Source organism: Oncorhynchus nerka, linkage group LG11 (genome assembly GCF_034236695.1).
Source record: "Oncorhynchus nerka isolate Pitt River linkage group LG11, Oner_Uvic_2.0, whole genome shotgun sequence".
Lineage (NCBI taxonomy): Eukaryota > Metazoa > Chordata > Actinopteri > Salmoniformes > Salmonidae > Oncorhynchus > Oncorhynchus nerka.
In genome coordinates this window covers 17,984,463-18,004,288 of record NC_088406.1, presented here as the reverse complement: position 1 = coordinate 18,004,288, position 19,826 = coordinate 17,984,463, and positions in this window count along the sequence as shown.

Sequence of the window (19,826 nt, the reverse complement as noted above, 5' to 3'; positions counted from 1 at the left end):
ACTGTATGTGGTCTGTCGTGTGGTAATTTGGTAAAAAATACAATTTGACATTTGCTCTGTACATTGTCTTCCCTGAGGAAATGAAAGAGTCTGCTGTTAATGATAATGCAGAGGATTTCACCAAGGTTGCTGTTGACGCATATCCCACGGTAGTTATTGGGGTCAAATTTGTCTCCATTTTTGTGGATTGGGGTGATCAGTCCTCGGTTCTAAATATCGGGGAAGATTCCAGAGCTTAGGAGGATGCTTTTTTGTGTTGGAGGGTTTGTATTTTGTCTTGTGGTTCATTCAATGTAATTGGAGAATCCAGTGGGTTCTGGTAGTCTTTAAGGGTTGATTCTAATATTTGTATTTGATCATGTATATGTTTGTCTTTGTTATAGGGCCAAAAAGATTGGAGAAGAGGTCGCCATCTCTCTCTCTTTCTCTCTCAGACTATTTTCCTCAGTTCATGGTAATAAGAAACGGATTACTTCTGTTTTCTGAAAGACATTCCAATATTAACAACATCCCTGAGCACCACAGCATTTTCCTGAGAGGGAAACACACAGTCACACACACTCACCTCAACACACTACAATGGCCAGTTGGCTGGTTAACTATCTCCACTGCAGACACAGCAGAATCCCATTGGAGTGCCCTCTAACCTACTGCAACAGTCCCACACAGCCACAAAATCATCCAGGGAGATTACAGTTTTTATTTTCTTAAACATGAGGTTTCAAGTACAGTTAAATGCCTTAAAGAACATGAGAAAGTAAGATCCCTTCTCCAAATGTTTTTGTTAGAGCCTTATTCTAAAAATGGATTAAATAAATAAAAATACTCTTCAATCTTGAGTTGTTTCTACAACTTGATTGGAGAACACCTGTGGTAAATTCATTTGATTGGATATTATTTGGAAAGATACACACCTGTTTACATGAGGTCCCACAGTTGAAAGTGCATGTCAGAGCAAAAACCAAGCCATGAGGTTGAAGGAATTGTCCGTAGAACTCCGAAACAGGATTGTGTCAAGGCACAGATCTGGGGAAGGGTACCAAAACATTTCTGCAGCATTGAAGGTCACATACTCCCTCTCTCCTCCTCCTCCCTACTCCCTCTCTCGTCCTCCTCCCTCTCGCCTCCTTCTCCCTACTCCATCTCCTCCCTACTCCCTCTCTCCTCCTCCTCCCTACTCCCTCTCTCCTCCTCCTCCCTACTCCCTCTCTCGTCCTCCTCCCTCTCGCCTCCTTCTCCCTACTCCATCTCCTCCCTACTCCCTCTCTCCTCCTCCTCCCTACTCCCTCTCTCCTCCTCCTCCCTCTCACCTCCTTCTCCCTACTCCATCTCCTCCCTACTCCCTCTCTCCTCCTCCCTACTCCATCTCTCCTCCTCCCTGCTCCTTCTCTCCTCCTCCCTACTCCATCTCTCGTTCTCCTCCTCCCTGCTCCTTCTCTCCTCCTCCCTGCTTCTTCTCTCCTTCTCCTCCTACTCCCTCTCTCCATCTCCTCCTCCCTCCTCCTTCTCTCCTACTCCTCCCTACTCCCTCTCTCCTTTCCCTCCCTACTCCCTCTCTCCTCCTCCTCCCTACTCCCTCTCTCCTCCTTCTCCCTCTTGCCTCCTTCTACCTACTCCATCTCCTCCCTACTCCCTCTCTCCTCCTCCCTACTCCATCTCTCCTTCTTCTCCTCCCTACTCCCTCTCTCCTCCTCTTCCCTGCTCCTTCTCTCCTCCTCCCTACGCCATCTCTCCTCTCCTCCTCCCTACTCCCTCTCTCCTCCTCCTCCCTGCTTCTTCTCTCCTTTTCCTCCTCCCTACTCCCTCTCTCCTCCTCCTCCCTGCTCCTTCTCTCCTCCTCCCTGCTTCTTCTCTCCTTCTCCTCCCTACTCCATCTCTCCTTCTCCTCCTCCCTACTCCCTCTCTCCTCCTCCTCCCTGCTCCTTCTCTCCTCCTCCCTGCTTCTTCTCTCCTTCTCCTCCCTACTCCCTCTCTCCATCTCCTCCTCCCTCCTCCTTCTCTCCTACTCCTCCCTACTCCCTCTCTCCTTTCCCTCCCTACTCCCTCTCTCTTTCCCTCCCTCACTCCTTCTCCTCCCCTCCCTGCTCCCTCTCTCTCTCCCTCCACTTTCTCTCTCGCTTTCTCTAGCTTTCTCTCACTCGCTTTCTCTCTCTAGCTTCCTCTCTTTCTATCTTTCTCTCTTCCTCTATCTCTCTGTAGTATCTCTCCCTCTCTCTGTAGTATCAGTAGCCCTATCAGTGATAAGGGGAAGAGGTTACCAGGCCCATGTGGATGTGGGTTCTGGACCCTGACTCTGGCACTGGGGCTGTACTGGACTGAATACCCGCTAATAACCCCTACCACTAATGCAGCTAAAGCCCTGACACACACACATACTATACTAAGAGATAGCTCTGTGTCTTGCAGAGTGTTTGCTCTGTAACAGGATCTATTCCAAGCCGAGCAGAGCATTAGAATCGTAGCTAGTTAACTCTGTGCTAGCTGACTGTTTGCTCTGTGGCAAGTGGGGTGTTAGCTTGATGGCTGACTGATTGTTAGCTCTGTGGCTAGCTGATTATTAGCTCTTTGGCTAGCTGATTGTTAGCTCTGTGGCTAGCTGATTGTTGGCTTCTAATGCTAGCTGATTGTTGGCTTCTAATGCTAGCTGAGTGTTAGCTATGAGGCTAGTAATTGTTAGCTCTGAATATATTTCTTAATTCCATTCTTTTGCAAAAGATTTGAGTGTATTCTTTTGAATTGTTAGATACTACTGCACTGTTGGAGCTAGGAACACAAGCATTTCACTGTTGGAGCTAGGAACACAAGCATTTCACTGTTGGAGCTGGGAACACAAGCATTTCACTGTTGGAGCTGGGAACACAAGCATTTCACTGTTGGAGCTAGGAACACAAGCATTTCACTGTTGGAGCTGGGAACACAAGCATTTCACTGTTGGAGCTGGGAACACAAGCATTTCACTGTTGGAGCTGGGAACACAAGCATTTAGTTAGATATTACTTCACTGTTGGAGATAGAACACAAGCATTTAGTTAGATATTACTGCACTGTTGGAGCTGGGAACACAAGCATTTAGTTAGATATTACTTTCACTGTTGGAGCTAGGAACACAAGCATTTAGTTAGATATTACACTGTTGGAGCTAGGAACACAAGCATTTAGTTAGATATTACTGCACTGTTGGAGCTAGGAACACAAGCATTTAGTTAGATATACTACTGTTGGAGCTAGGAACACAAGCATTTACTGTTGGAGCTGGGAACACAAGCATTTAGTTAGATATTACTGCACTGTTGGAGCTAGGAACACAAGCATTTAGTTAGATATTACTGCACTGTTGGAGCTAGGAACACAAGCATTTAGTTAGATATTACTGCATTTCACTGTTGGAACACAAACATTTAGTTAGATATTACTGCACTGTTGGAGCTAGGAACACAAGCATTTAGTTAGATATTACTGCACTGTTGGAGCTGGGAACACAAGCATTTAGTTAGATATTACTGCACTGTTGGAGCTAGGAACACAAGCATTTAGTTAGATATTACTGCACTGTTGGAGCTAGGAACACAAGCATTTAGTTAGATATTACTGCACTGTTGGAGCTGGGAACACAAGCATTTAGTTAGATATTACATTTCACTGTTGGAGCTGGAACACAAGCATTTAGTTAGATATTTCACTGTTGGAGGAACACAAGCATTTAGTTAGATATTACTGCACTGTTGGAGCTAGGAACACAAGCATTTAGTTAGATATTACTGCACTGTTGGAGCTGGGAACACAAGCATTTAGTTTTATTACTGCACTGTTGGAGCTAGGAACACAAGCATTTAGTTAGATATTACTGCACTGTTGGAGCTAGGAACACAAGCATTTAGTTAGATATTACTGCACTGTTGGAGCTAGGAACACAAGCATTTAGTTAGTTAGCTAGGAACACAAGCATTTAGTTAGATATTACTGCACTGTTGGAGCTAGGAACACAAGCATTTGCTAGGAACACAACTGTTGGAGATAGGAACACAACATTTAGTTAGATATTTCACTGTTGGAGCTAGGAACACAAGCATTTAGTTAGATATTACTGCACTGTTGGAGCTAGGAACACAAGCATTTAGTTAGATATTACTGCACTGTTGGAGCTAGGAACACAAGCATTTAGATATTACTGTTGGAGCTGGGAACACAAGCATTTCACTGTTGGAGCTAGGAACACAAGCATTTAGTTAGATATTACTGCACTGTTGGAGCTAGGAACACAAGCATTTAGTTAGATATTACTGCACTGTTGGAGCTGGGAACACAAGCATTTATTACTGCACTTGGAGCTAGATATTACTGCACTGTTGGAGCTAGGAACACAAGCAGTTTTTACTGTTGGAGATAGGAACACAAGCATTTACTGTTGGAGATAGGAACACAAGCATTTAGTTAGATATTACTGCACATTTCACTGTTGGAGCTAGGAACACAAGCATTTAGTTAGATATTACTGCACTGTTGGAGCTGGGAACACAAGCATTTAGTTAGATATTACTGCACTGTTGGAGCTGGGAACACAAGCATTTAGTTAGATATTACTGCACTGTTGGAGCTAGGAACACAAGCATTTAGTTAGATATTACTGCACTGTTGGAGCTAGGAACACAAGCATTTAGTTAGATATTACTGCACTGTTGGAGCTGGGAACACAAGCATTTCACTGTTGGAGATAGGAACACAAGCATTTAGTTAGATATTTCACTGTTGGAGCTAGGAACACAAGCATTTAGTTAGATATTACTGCACTGTTGGAGCTAGGAACACAAGCATTTCACTGTTGGAGATAGGAACACAAGCATTTAGTTAGATATTACACTGTTGGAGCTGGGAACACAAGCATTTAGTTAGATATTACTGCACTGTTGGAGCTAGGAACACAAGCATTTAGTTAGATATTACTGCACTGTTGGAGCTAGGAACACAAGCATTTACTGTTGGAGATAGGAACACAACTTCACTGTTGGAGCTAGGAACACAAGCATTTAGTTAGTTAGATGTTGGAGCTAGGAACACAAGCATTTCACTGTTGGAGCTAGGAACACAAGCATTTCACTGTTGGAGCTGGGAACACAAGCATTTAGTTAGATATTACTGCACTGTTGGAGCTAGGAACACAAGCATTTAGTTAGATATTACTGCACTGTTGGAGCTAGGAACACAAGCATTTAGTTAGATATTACTGCACTGTTGGAGCTAGGAACACAAGCATTTAGTTAGATATTACTGCACTGTTGGAGCTGGGAACACAAGCATTTAGTTAGATATTACTGCACTGTTGGAGCTGGGAACACAAGCATTTAGTTAGATATTACTGCACTGTTGGAGCTGGGAACACAAGCATTTAGTTAGATACTACTGCACTTGGAGCTGGGAACACAAGCATTTAGATATTACTGTTGTTGGAGCTAGGAACACAAGCATTTAGTTAGATCACTGTTGGAGCTAGGAACACAAGCATTTAGTTAGATATTACTGCACTGTTGGAGCTAGGAACACAAGCATTTACTGTTAGATATTACTGCACTGTTGGAGCTGGGAACACAAGCATTTAGTTAGATATTACTGCACTGTTGGAGCTGGGAACACAAGCATTTAGTTAGATACTACTGCACTGTTGGAGCTAGGAACACAAGCATTTAGTTAGATATTACTGCACTGTTGGAGCTGGGAACACAAGCATTTAGTTAGATATTACTGCACTGTTGGAGCTGGGAACACAAGCATTTACTGTTGGAGATAGGAACACAAGCATTTCACTGTTGGAGCTAGGAACACAAGCATTTAGTTAGATATTACTGCACTGGAGCTAGGAACACAAGCATTTAGTTAGATATTACTGCACTGTTGGAGCTGGGAACAAGCATTTAGTTAGATATTACTGCACTGTTGGAGCTAGGAACACAAGCATTTAGTTAGATACTACTGTTGGAGCTAGGAACACAAGCATTTAGTTAGATATTACTGCACTGTTGGAGCTAGGAACACAAGCATTTAGTTAGATACTACTGCACTGTTGGAGCTGGGAACACAAGCATTTAAGCATTTGCACTGTTGGAGCTGGGAACACAAGCATTTGCATTTAGTTAGATACTGTTTAGCATTTAGTTGTACTGCACTGTTGGAGCTAGGAACACAAGCATTTAGTTAGATATTACTGCACTGTTGGAGCTAGGAACACAAGCATTTACTGTTGGAGCTGGAACACAAGCATTTACTGCACTGTTGGAGCTGGGAACACAAGCATTTAGTTAGATATTACTGCACTGTTGGAGCTGGGAACACAAGCATTTAGTTAGATATTACTTCACTGTTGGAGCTGGGAACACAAGCATTTAGTTAGATATTACTGCACTGTTGGAGCTGGGAACACAAGCATTTAGTTAGATTCACTGTTGGAGCTAGGAACACAAGCATTTAGTTAGATATTACTGCACTGTTGGAGCTAGGAACACAAGCATTTAGTTTACTGCACTGTTGGAGCTAGGAACACAAGCATTTAGTTAGATATTACTGCACTGTTGGAGCTAGGAACACAAGCATTTAGTTAGATATTACTGCACTGTTGGAGCTAGGAACACAAGCATTTACTGCACTGTTGGAGATAGGAACACAAGCATTTAGTTAGATATTACTGCACTGTTGGAGCTGGGAACACAAGCAACTTTGGAGCTTAGAACACAAGCATTTCACTGTTGGAGCTAGGAACACAAGCATTTAGTTAGATATTACTGCACTGTTGGAGCTAGGAACACAAGCATTTAGTTAGATATTACTGCACTGGAGATAGGAACACAAGCATTTAGTTAGATATTACTGCACTGTTGGAGCTAGGAACACAAGCATTTAGTTAGATATTACTGCACTGTTGGAGCTAGGAACACAAGCAGTTTTGCACTGTTGGAGCTAGGAACACAAGCATTTAGTTTCACTGTTGGAGCTGGGAACACAAGCATTTAGTTAGATATTACTGCACTGTTGGAGCTGTTGGAACACAAGCATTTAGTTAGATATTACTGCACTGTTGGAGCTGGGAACACAAGCATTTACTGTTGGAGCTAGGAACACAAGCATTTAGTTTTCACTGTTGGAGCTGGGAACACAAGCATTTAGTTAGATATTACTGCACTGTTGGAGCTATGGAACACAAGCATTTAGTTAGATATTACTGCACTGTTGGAGCTGGGAACACAAGCATTTAGTTAGATATTACTGCACTGTTGGAGCTGGGAACACAAGCATTTAGTTAGATATTACTGCACTGTTGGAGCTAGGAACACAAGCATTTAGTTAGATATTACTGCACTGTTGGAGCTAGGAACACAAGCATTTAGTTAGATATTACTGCACTGTTGGAGCTAGGAACACAAGCATTTAGTTAGATATTACTGCACTGTTGGAGCTAGGAACACAAGCATTTAGTTAGATATTACTCACTGTTGGAGCTAGGAACACAAGCATTTACTAGTACTGCACTGAGCTAGGAACACAAGCATTTAGTTAGATTACTCACTGTTGGAGCTGGGAACACAAGCATTTCACTGTTGGAGCTGGGAACACAAGCATTTAGTTAGATATTACACTGTTGGAGCTGGGAACACAAAGCATTTAGTTAGATCTACTGCACTGTTGGAGCTAGGAACACAAGCATTTAGTTAGATATTACTGCACTGTTGGAGCTGGGAACACAAGATATTACTGCACTGTTGGAGCTGGGAACACAAGCATTTCACTGTTGGAGTTAGGAACACAAGCATTAGTTGCACTGTTGGAGCTAGGAACACAAGCATTTAGTTAGATATTACTGCACTGTTGGAGCTAGGAACACAAGCATTTCACTGTTGGATATTTCACTGTTGGAGCTGGGAACACAAGCATTTAGTTAGATATTACTGCACTGTTGGAGCTAGGAACACAAGCATTTAGTTAGATATTACTGCACTGTTGGAGCTAGGAACACAAGCATTTAGTTAGATATTACTGCACTGTTGGAGCTAGGAACACAAGCATTTAGTTAGATATTACTGCACTGTTGGAGCTGGGAACACAAGCATTTAGTTAGATATTACTGCACTGTTGGAGCTAGGAACACAAGCATTTAGTTAGATACTACTGTTGGAGCTAGGAACACAAGCATTTAGTTAGATTACTTTCACTGTTGGAGCTAGGAACACAAGCATTTAGTTAGATACTACTGCACTGTTGGAGCTGGGAACACAAGCATTTCACTGTTGGAGCTGGGAACACAAGCATTTAGTTAGATATTACTGCACTGTTGGAGCTGGGAACACAAGCATTTATTACTGTTGGAGATAGGAACACAAGCATTTAGTTAGATATTACTGTTGGAGCTGGGAACACAAGCATTTAGTTGGAGAATATTACATTTCACTGTTGGAGCTGGGAACACAAGCATTTAGTTAGATATTACTGCACTGTTGGAGCTGGGAACACAAGCATTTAGTTAGATATTACTGCACTGTTGGAGCTAGGAACACAAGCATTTAGTTAGATATTACTGCACTGTTGGAGCTAGGAACACAAGCATTTAGTTAGATATTACTGCACTGTTGGAGCTAGGAACACAAGCATTTAGTTAGATATTACTGCACTGTTGGAGCTGGGAACACAAGCATTTAGTTAGATATTACTGCACTGTTGGAGCTGGGAACATTTAGTTAGATATTTGCACTGTTGGAGCTAGGAACACAAGCATTTAGTTAGATATTACTGCACTGTTGGAGCTAGGAACACAAGCATTTAGTTAGATATTACTGCACTGTTGGAGCTGGGAACACAAGCATTTACTGTGCACTGTTGGAGCTGGGAACACAAGCATTTTACTGTTGGAGCTAGGAACACAAGCATTTAGTTAGATACTACTGTTGGAGCTAGGAACACAAGCATTTAGTTAGATATTACTGCACTGTTGGAGCTAGGAACACAAGCATTTAGTTAGATACTACTGCACTGTTGGAGCTGGGAACACAAGCATTTAGTTAGATATTACTGCACTGTTGGAGCTAGGAACACAAGCATTTAGTTAGATATTACTGCACTGTTGGAGCTAGGAACACAAGCATTTAGTTAGATATTACTGCACTGTTGGAGCTAGGAACACAAGCATTTAGTTAGATATTACTGCACTGTTGGAGCTAGGAACACAAGCATTTAGTTAGATATTACTGCACTGTTGGAGCTAGGAACACAAGCATTTAGTTAGATATTACTGCACTGTTGGAGCTGGGAACACAAGCATTTAGTTAGATACTACTGCACTGTTGGAGCTAGGAACACAAGCATTTAGTTAGATATTACTGCACTGTTGGAGCTGGGAACACAAGCATTTAGCTAGATATTACTGTTGGAGCTGGGAACACAAGCATTTCACTGTTGGAGCTGGGAACACAAGCACTGTTAGCTAGGAACACAAGCATTTAGTTAGATATTACTGTTGGAGCTGGGAACACAAGCATTTAGTTAGATTACTGCACTGTTGGAGCTAGGAACACAAGCATTTAGTTAGATATTACTGCACTGTTGGAGCTAGGAACACAAGCATTTAGTTAGATATTACTGCACTGTTGGAGCTGGGAACACAAGCATTTAGTTAGATATTACTGCACTGTTGGAGCTGGGAACACAAGCATTTAGTTAGATATTACTGCACTGTTGGAGCTGGGAACACAAGCATTTAGTTAGATATTACTGCACTGTTGGAGCTGGGAACACAAGCATTTAGTTTACTGCACTGTTGGAGCTGGGAACACAAGCATTTAGTTAGATATTACTGCACTGTTGGAGCTAGGAACACAAGCATTTAGTTAGATATTACTTTCACTGTTGGAGCTAGGAACACAAGCATTTAGTTAGATATTACTGCACTGTTGGAGCTAGGAACACAAGCATTTAGTTAGATATTACTGCACTGTTGGAGCTGGGAACACAAGCATTTAGTTAGATATTACTGCACTGTTGGAGCTAGGAACACAAGCATTTAGTTAGTACTGCACTGTTGGAGGGAACACAAGCATTTAGTTTACACTGTTGGAGCTAGGAACACAAGCATTTAGTTAGATATAGGAACACAAGCATTTCACTGTTGGAGCTGGGAACACAAGCATTTAGTTAGATATTACTGCACTGTTGGAGCTAGGAACACAAGCATTTAGTTAGATATTACTGCACTGTTGGAGCTAGGAACACAAGCATTTACACTGTTGGAGATAGGAACACAAGCATTTAGTTAGATATTTCACTGTTGGAGCTGGGAACACAAGCATTTAGTTAGATATTACTGCACTGTTGGAGCTAGGAACACAAGCATTTAGTTAGATATTACTGCACTGTTGGAGCTAGGAACACAAGCATTTAGTTAGATATTACTCACTGTTGGAGCTAGGAACACAAGCATTTAGTTAGATATTACTGCACTGTTGGAGCTAGGAACACAAGCATTTCACTGTTGGAGATAGGAACACAAGCATTTACTGTTAGATAGGAACACAAGCATTTCACTGTTGGAGCTAGGAACACAAGCATTTAGTTAGATATTACTGCACTGTTGGAGCTAGGAACACAAGCATTTCACTGTTGGAGCTGGGAACACAACATTTAGTTAGATATTACTGCACTGTTGGAGCTGGGAACACAAGCATTTAGTTAGATATTACTGCACTGTTGGAGCTAGGAACACAAGCATTTTTATTACTGCACTTGGAGCTAGGAACACAAGCATTTAGTTAGATATTACTGCACTGTTGGAGCTGGGAACACAAGCATTTAGTTAGATATTACTGCACTGTTGGAGCTAGGAACACAAGCATTTAGTTAGATATTACTGCACTGTTGTTGGAGCTAGGAACACAAGCATTTCACTGTTGGAGCTGGGAACACAAGCATTTAGTTAGATATTACTGCACTGTTGGAGCTAGGAACACAAGCATTTAGTTAGATATTACTGCACTGTTGGAGCTGGGAACACAAGCATTTAGTTAGATATTACTGCACTGTTGGAGCTAGGAACACAAGCATTGGAGTTAGAATACAAGCATTTCACTGTTGGAGCTGGGAACACAAGCATTTAGTTAGATATTACTGCACTGTTGGAGCTAGGAACACAAGCATTTAGTTAGATATTACTGCACTGTTGGAGCTAGGAACACAAGCATTTCACTGTTGGAGCTGGGAAACAACATTTAGTTAGCATTTGCACTGTTGGAGCTGGGAACACAAGCATTTCACTGTTGGAGATAGGAACACAAGCATTTAGTTAGATATTACTGCACTGTTGGAGCTGGGAACACAAGCATTTAGTTAGATATTTCACTGTTGGAGCTAGGAACACAAGCATTTCTGCACTGTTGGAGCTGGGAACACAAGCATTTAGTTAGATATTTCACTGTTGGAGCTAGGAACACAAGCATTTAGTTAGATATTACTGCACTGTTGGAGCTGGGAACACAAGCATTTAGTTAGATATTACTGCACTGTTGGAGCTGGGAACACAAGCATTTAGTTAGATATTACTGCACTGTTGGAGCTAGGAACACAAGCATTTAGTTAGATATTACTGCACTGTTGGAGCTGGGAACACAAGCATTTAGTTGGAGATAGGAACACAAGCATTTGGAGAGAACACAAGCATTTAGTTAGATATTACTGCACTGTTGGAGCTAGGAACACAAGCATTTAGTTAGATATTACTGCACTGTTGGAGCTAGGAACACAAGCAGTTTTTACTGCACTGTTGGAGCTGGAACACAAGCATTTAGTTAGATATTACTGCACTGTTGGAGCTAGGAACACAAGCATTTAGTTAGATATTACTGCACTGTTGGAGCTAGGAACACAAGCATTTAGTTAGATATTACTGCACTGTTGGAGCTAGGAACACAAGCATTTAGTTAGATATTACTGCACTGTTGGAGCTAGGAACACAAGCACTGTTGGAGCTGGGAACATTTAGTTACATACTGCACTGTTGGAGCTGGGAACACAAGCATTTAGTTAGATATTACTGCACTGTTGGAGCTAGGAACACAAGCATTTAGTTAGATATTACTGCACTGTTGGAGCTAGGAACACAAGCATTTAGTTTATTACTGCACTGTTGGAGCTAGGAACACAAGCATTTCACTGTTAGATACACAAGCATTTGCACTGTTGGAACACAAGCATTTAGTTAGATATAACACAAGCATTTCACTGTTAGTTAGGAACACAAGCAAGATATTACTGCACTGTTGGAGCTAGGAACACAAGCATTTAGTTAGATATTACTGCACTGTTGGAGCTGGGAACACAAGCATTTAGTTAGATATTACTGCACTGTTGGAGCTGGGAACACAAGCATTTAGTTAGATATTACTGCACTGTTGGAGCTAGGAACACAAGCATTTAGTTAGATATTACTGCACTGTTGGAGCTAGGAACACAAGCATTTAGTTAGATTACACTGTTGGAGCTGGGAACACAAGCATTTAGTTAGATATTACTGCACTGTTGGAGCTAGGAACACAAGCATTTAGTTAGATATTACTGCACTGTTGGAGCTAGGAACACAAGCATTTCACTGTTGGAGCTGGGAACACAATTACTTACACTGTTGGAGCTGGGAACACAAGCATTTAGTTAGATATTACTGCACTGTTGGAGCTAGGAACACAAGCATTTACTGTTGGGATATTACTGCACTGTTGGAGCTAGGAACACAAGCATTTAGTTAGATATTACTGCACTGTTGGAGCTAGGAACACAAGCATTTCACTGTTGGAGCTGGGAACACAAGCATTTAGTTAGATTTCACTGTTGGAGCTGGGAACACAAGCATTTAGTTAGATATTACTGCACTGTTGGAGCTGGGAACACAAGCATTTAGTTAGATATTACTGCACTGTTGGAGCTAGGAACACAAGCATTTAGTTAGATATTACTGCACTGTTGGAGCTAGGAACACAAGCATTTAGTTAGATATTACTGCACTGAGAGCTAGGAACACAAGCATTTAGTTAGATATTACTGCACTGTTGGAGCTAGGAACACAAGCATTTAGTTAGATATTACTGCACTGTTGGAGCTAGGAACACAAGCATTTAGTTAGATATTACTTCACTGTTGGAGCTGGGAACACAAGCATTTCACTGTTGGAGCTAGGAACACAAGCATTTCACTGTTGGAGCTAGGAACACAAGCATTTCACTGTTGGAGCTAGGAACACAAGCATTTCACTGTTGGAGCTGGGAACACAAGCATTTCACTGTTGGAGATAGGAACACAAGCATTTAGTTAGATATTACTGCACTGTTGGAGCTAGGAACACAAGCATTTAGTTAGAACACTACTCACTGTTGGAGCTAGGAACACAAGCATTTAGTTAGATATTACTGTTGGAGCTGGGAACACAAGCATTTAGTTGGAGCTATTATTACTTCACTGTTGGAGCTGGGAACACAAGCATTTAGTTAGATTACTCACTGTTGGAGCTAGGAACACAAGCATTTAGTTGGAGCTGGGAACATTACTGCACTGTTGGAGCTGGGAACACAAGCATTTAGTTAGATATTACTGCACTGTTGGAGCTGGGAACACAAGCATTTAGTTAGATATTACTGCACTGTTGGAGCTGGGAACACAAGCATTAGATACTACTGCACTGAGCTGGGAACACAAGCATTTAGTTAGATATTACATTTCACTGTTGGAGCTGGGAACACAAGCATTTCACTGTTGGAGCTGGGAACACAAGCATTTCACTGTTGGAGATAGGAACACAAGCATTTCACTGTTGGAGATAGGAACACAAGCATTTCACTACACCCGCAATAATATCTGCTAAATATGTCTATGTGACCAATAACATCTGCTAAATATGTCTATGTGACCAATAACATCTGCTAAATATATCTATGTGACCAATAACATCTGCTAAATATGTCTATGTGACCAATAACATCTGCTAAATATATCTATGTGACCAATAACATCTGCTAAATATGTCTATGTGACCAATAACATCTGCTAAATATATCTATGTGACCAATAACATCTGCTAAATATATCTATGTGACCAATAACATCTGCTAAATATATCTATGTGACCAATAACATTGTATTATATTTTATTTTATCTGCTTTGGCTTTGGATCTTCTTTGAGTTCTAGTGTTTCTAGTTCTCTCTCTGTCTCTCTCTCCCCTCTCTCCTTCCCTCTGTTTTTCTGGGTCTTCCTCTGTCTCTCTCTCCCCCCTCTCTCCTTCCCTCTGTTTTTCTGGGTCTTCCTCTGTCTCTCTCTCCTTCCCTCTGTTTTTCTGCATCTCTCTCTGTCTCTCTCTCCCCTCTCTCCTTCCCTCTGTTTTTCTGCATCTCTCTCTGTCTCTCTCTCCCCTCTCTCCTTCCCTCTGTTTTTCTGGGTCTCTCTCTGTCTCTCTCTCCTTACCTCTGTTTTTCTGCATCTCTCTCTGTCTCTCTCTCCCCTCTCTCCTTCCCTCTGTTTTTCTGGGTCTCTCTCTGTCTCTCTCTCCTTCCCTCTGTTTTTCTGGGTCTCTCTCTGTCTCTCTCTCCCCTCTCTCCTTCCCTCTGTTTTTCTGGGTCTCTCTCTGTCTCTCTCTCCCCTCTCTCCTTCTCTCTGTTTTTCTGGGTCTCTCTCTGTCTCTCTCTCCTTCCCTCTGTTTTTCTGGGTCTCTCTCTGTCTCTCTCTCCTTACCTCTGTTTTTCTGGGTCTTCCTCTGTCTCTCTCTCCCCTCTCTCCTTCCCTCTGTTTTTCTGGGTGTTCCTCTGTCGCTCTCTCCTTCCCTCTGTTTTTCTGGGTCTTCCTCTGTCTCTCTCTCCTTCCCTCTGTTTTTCTGGGTCTCTCTCTGTCTCTCTCTCCTTCCCTCTGTTTTTCTGGGTCTTCCTCTGTCTCTCTCTCCTTCCCTCTGTTTTTCTGGGTCTCTCTCTGTCTCTCTCTCCCCTCTCTCCTTCCCTCTGTTTTTCTGGGTCTTCCTCTGTCTCTCTCTCCTTCCCTCTGTGTTTCTGGGTCTCTCTCTGTCTCTCTCTCCCCTCTCTCCTTCCCTCTGTTTTTCTGGGTCTTCCTCTGTCTCTCTCTCCTTCCCTCTGGTTTTCTGGGTCTTCCTCTGTCTCTCTCTCCTTCCCTCTGTTTTTCTGGGTCTTCCTCTGTCTCTCTCTCCCCTCTCTCCTCCCCTCTGTTTTTCTGGGTCTTCCTCTGTCTCTCTCTCCTTCCCTCTCTTTTTCTGGGTCTCTCTCTGTCTCTCTCTCCCCTCTCTCCTCCCCTCTGTTTTTCTGGGTCTTCCTCTGTCTCTCTCTCTCCCTTCCCTCTGTTTTTCTGGGTCTCTCTCTGTCTCTCTCTCCCCTCTCTCCTTCCCTCTGTTTTTCTGGGTCTTCCTCTGTCTCTCTCTGCTTCACCTCTATTTTTCTGGGTCTTCCTCTGTCTCTCTCTCCTTCCCTCTGTTTTTCTGGGTCTCTCTCTGTCTCTCTCTCCCCTCTCTCCTCCCCTCTGTTTTTCTGGGTCTTCCTCTGTCTCTCTCTCCCCTCGCTCCTTCCCTCTGTTTTGCTGCATCTCTCTCTGTCTATCTCTCCTTACCTCTGTTTTTCTGGGTCTCTCTCTGTCTCTCTCTCCCCTCTTTCCTTCCCTCTGTTTTGCTGCATCTCTCTCTGTCTCTCTCTCCCCTCTCTCATTCCCTCTGTTTTTCTGGGTCTTCCTCTGTCTCTCTCTCCTTCCCTCTGTTTTTCTGCATCTCTCTCTCTGTCTCTCTCTCCCCTCTCTCCTTCCCTCTGTTTTTCTGGATCTCTCTCTGTCTCTCTCTCCCCTCTCTCCTTCCCTCTGTTTTTCTGGGTCTTCCTCTGTCTCTCTCTCCCTCTCTCCTTCCCTCTGTTTTTCTGGGTCTTCCTCTGTCTCTCTCTCCCCTCTCTCATTCCCTCTGTTTTTCTGGGTCTTCCTCTGTCTCTCTCTCCCCTCTCTCCTTCCCTCTGTTTTCTGGGTCTTCCTCTGTCTCTCTCTCCCCTCTCTCCTTCCCTCTGTTTTTCTGGGTCTTCCTCTGTCTCTCTCTCCTTCCCTCTGTTTTTCTGCATCTATCTCTGTCTCTCTCTCCCCTCTCTCCTTCCCTCTCTTTTTCTGGGTCTTCCTCTGTCTCTCTCTCCCTCTCTCCTTCCCTCTGTTTTTCTGGGTCTTCCTCTGTCTCTCTCTCCTTCCCTCTGTTTTTCTGCATCTCTCTCTGTCTCTCTCTCCCCTCTCTCCTTCCCTCTGTTTTTCTGGGTCTTCCTCTGTCTGTCTCTCCCCTCTCTCCTTCCCTCTGTTTTTCTGGGTCTTCCTCTGTCTCTCTCTCCCCTCTCTCCTTCCCTCTGTTTTTCTGTGTCTCTCTAGACTCTCTCTTCCCTCAGTTTCTCTGCGCCTTTCTCTGTCTCTCTCTCTCTCTCTCTCTCTCACACACACACCCTTTCTCTTTCTCACATACTAGATTCTCTCTCACCACAGCTGACTGTTAGCCCCCAGCCCTTCACCTTTTCAGCACAGCATTTGAAATAACATCTTCACTTTAAGGACTCTACACAGTCTTCGGAAACAAAGCCGACAGAGGTCAGTTTGTGTCACATTAGAATTATTAATCCGCACAAATGTACGTAGAGAGCAACGCAAATGGACCTCCGTCGGCTCCGTTTGTGTAGATTGTGTAGACCCCTTTAGTGTCTCCCCCCACACACACCACTCATCGGCCAAGCACTGTACAACTCCCCAATCCCCCCCCCCCATCCCCGCATTATACACACACCCACACACACTCACCCCACACTTACACATTATACACACACACACTTCCCCACATTATACACACACCCACACACACTTCCCCACATTATACACACACCCACACACACTTCCCCACATTATACACACACCCACACACACTTTATACATTACACACACACACTTCCCCACATTATACACACACCCACACACACTTCCCAACATTATACACACACACTTCCCCACATTATACACACACACACACACACACTTCCCAACATTATACACACACACTTCCCCACATAATACACACACACACACACTTCCCCACATTATACACACACACACACTTCCCCACATTATACACACACCCACACACACTTCCCCACATTATACACACACCCACACACACTTCCCCACATTATACACACACACACACTTCCCCACATTATACACACACCCACACACACTTCCCCACATTATACACACACCCACTTCCCCACATTATACACCCACCCACACACACTTCCCCACATTATACACACACCCACACACACTTCCCCACATTATACACACACACACACACACACCCACACACACTTCCCCACATTACACCCACACACACTTCCCCACATTATACACACACCCACACACACTTCCCCACATTATACACACACACAACACACACACACACACAAACTTCCCCACATTATACAAACATACACTTCCCCACATTACACCCACACCCACACACACTTCCCCACATTATACACACACATGCACACACACACACACACACACTTCCCCACATTATACACACACCCACACACACTTCCCCACATTATACACACACCCACACACACTTCCCCACATTATACACACACCCACACACATCACTGGAATACACAGACAGACACGGGACTACAACTCACACGTTACACACACCAGTAGGCCAACAGTGACCTACAGAGGATGACAGTCATCCAGACAATTATTATACAGAAATGCACAGACATAAAAACACACACACACATTCTGTAATGCTGCCTTTCTCCCACAGATATATTTTTCATACAGTAGGAATGGCCTGGGGGGACACTAGATATACCCTACACAAAGACATGCATTGATGCACACACACACTGAGGACAAATCACCATGTGAACAGGCCTGCAGAGACACATTATGGGGTTACTTAGTTACAACACATTAAAAACGCCCCAGTCTGACGATGAGATCCAGCTGTCCCTTCAGAAGGTCAGCAGGAGGAGAGGTCTCTCTCCCTCTCTCACTCTCTTAGTATGCATGCATGCGTGTGTGTGTGTGTGTGTGTGTGTGTGTGTGTGTGTGTGTGTGTGTGTGTGTGTGTGTGTGTGTGTGTGTGTGTGTGTGTGTGTGTGTGTGTGTGTGTGTGTGTGTGTGACAAAGTGAGTGAGCGAAGGGGGCTGAGAATGGGGTGGGTTGGGCACAGAGAGAAGGAATAAACTCCAAATTATATAATATTTTGACTATATCTCTATTGGCTTTGTTTATCTGATGTGAACTTGTTTTGTCATGTGTTTAATTTGCCCGTAATGATTATGCTAAATAAACAGCCTACAGTAACCTAGTAGACCCCACATGACAATAACTAGATTTTTTTTTAATTATTTCACCTTTATTTAACCAGGTAGGCCAGTTGAGAACAAGTTCTCATTTACAATTGCGACCTGGCCAAGATAAAGCAAAGCAGTTCGACACAAACAACAACACAGAGTTACACATGTAGTAAAACAAACATACAGTCAATAATACAGTAGAAAAATAAGTCTATATACAATGTGAGCAAATGAGGTGAGATAAGGGAGGTAAAGGCAAAAAAAGGCCATGGTGGCGAAGTAAATACAATATAGCAAGTAAAACACTGGAATGGTAGATTTGCAGTGGAAGAAAGTGCAAAGTAGAGATAGAAATAATTGGGTGCAAAGGAGCAAAATAAATAGAGTAGGGGGAGAGGTAGTTGTTTGGGCTAAATTATATGTACAGGTGCAGTAATCTGTGAGATCTAGTGAGGGAGATAAGTGTTTGCAGTTTTGGAGATTTTTGTAGTTTGTTCCAGTCATTGGCAGCAGAGAACTGGAAGGAGAGGCATATATACAGTGTGTGCAAATGTACAGTGTGTGCAAATGTAGAAGAGTAGGGAGGTAAGGCAATAAATAGGCCATTGAGACAAAATAATTACAATTTAGCATTAAAATTGGAGAGATAGATGTGCAGATGATTATGTGCAAGTATAGATCCTGGGGTGCAAAAGAGCAAGTGTATAAATAACAATATGGGGATGAGGTAGTTGGGTGGGCTATTTACAGATTGGCTGTGTACAGGTACAGTGATATATACTGTAAGTTGCTCTGCCAGCTGATGCTTAAAGTTAGAGAGGGAGATATAATGTAAGTCTCCAGCTTCAGTGATTTTTGCAATTCGTTCCAGTCTTTCGCAGCAGATAACTGGAAGGGAAGGCGGCCAAAGGAGGTGTTGGCTTTGGGGATGACCAGTGAAATATACCTGCTGGAGCGCTGCTACGGGTGGGTGTTGCTATGGTGACCAGTGATCTGAGATAAGGCGGGGCTTTACCTAGCAAAGACTTATAGATGACCTGGAGTCTGTGGGTTTGGCAATGAATATGTATTGAGGGCCAGCCAACGAGAGCATACAGGTCGCAGTGGTGGGTAGTATATGGGGCTTTGGTGGCAAAACGGATGGCACTGTGATAGATTACATCCAGTTTGCTGAGTAGAGTGTTGGAGGCTATTTTGTAAATGACATCGCCAAAGTCAAGGATCGGTAGGATAGTCATTCTTACGAGGGTATGTTTGGCAGCATGAGTGAAGGATGCTTTGTTGCGAAATAGGAAGCCTATTCTGGATTTAATTTTAGATTGGAGATACTTAATGTGAGTCTGGAAGGAGAGTTTACAGTCCATCCAGACACCTAGGTATTTGTAGTTGTCCACATATACAAGGTCAGAACCGTCCAGAGTAGTGATGCTAGTCGGGCAGGAGGGTGCGG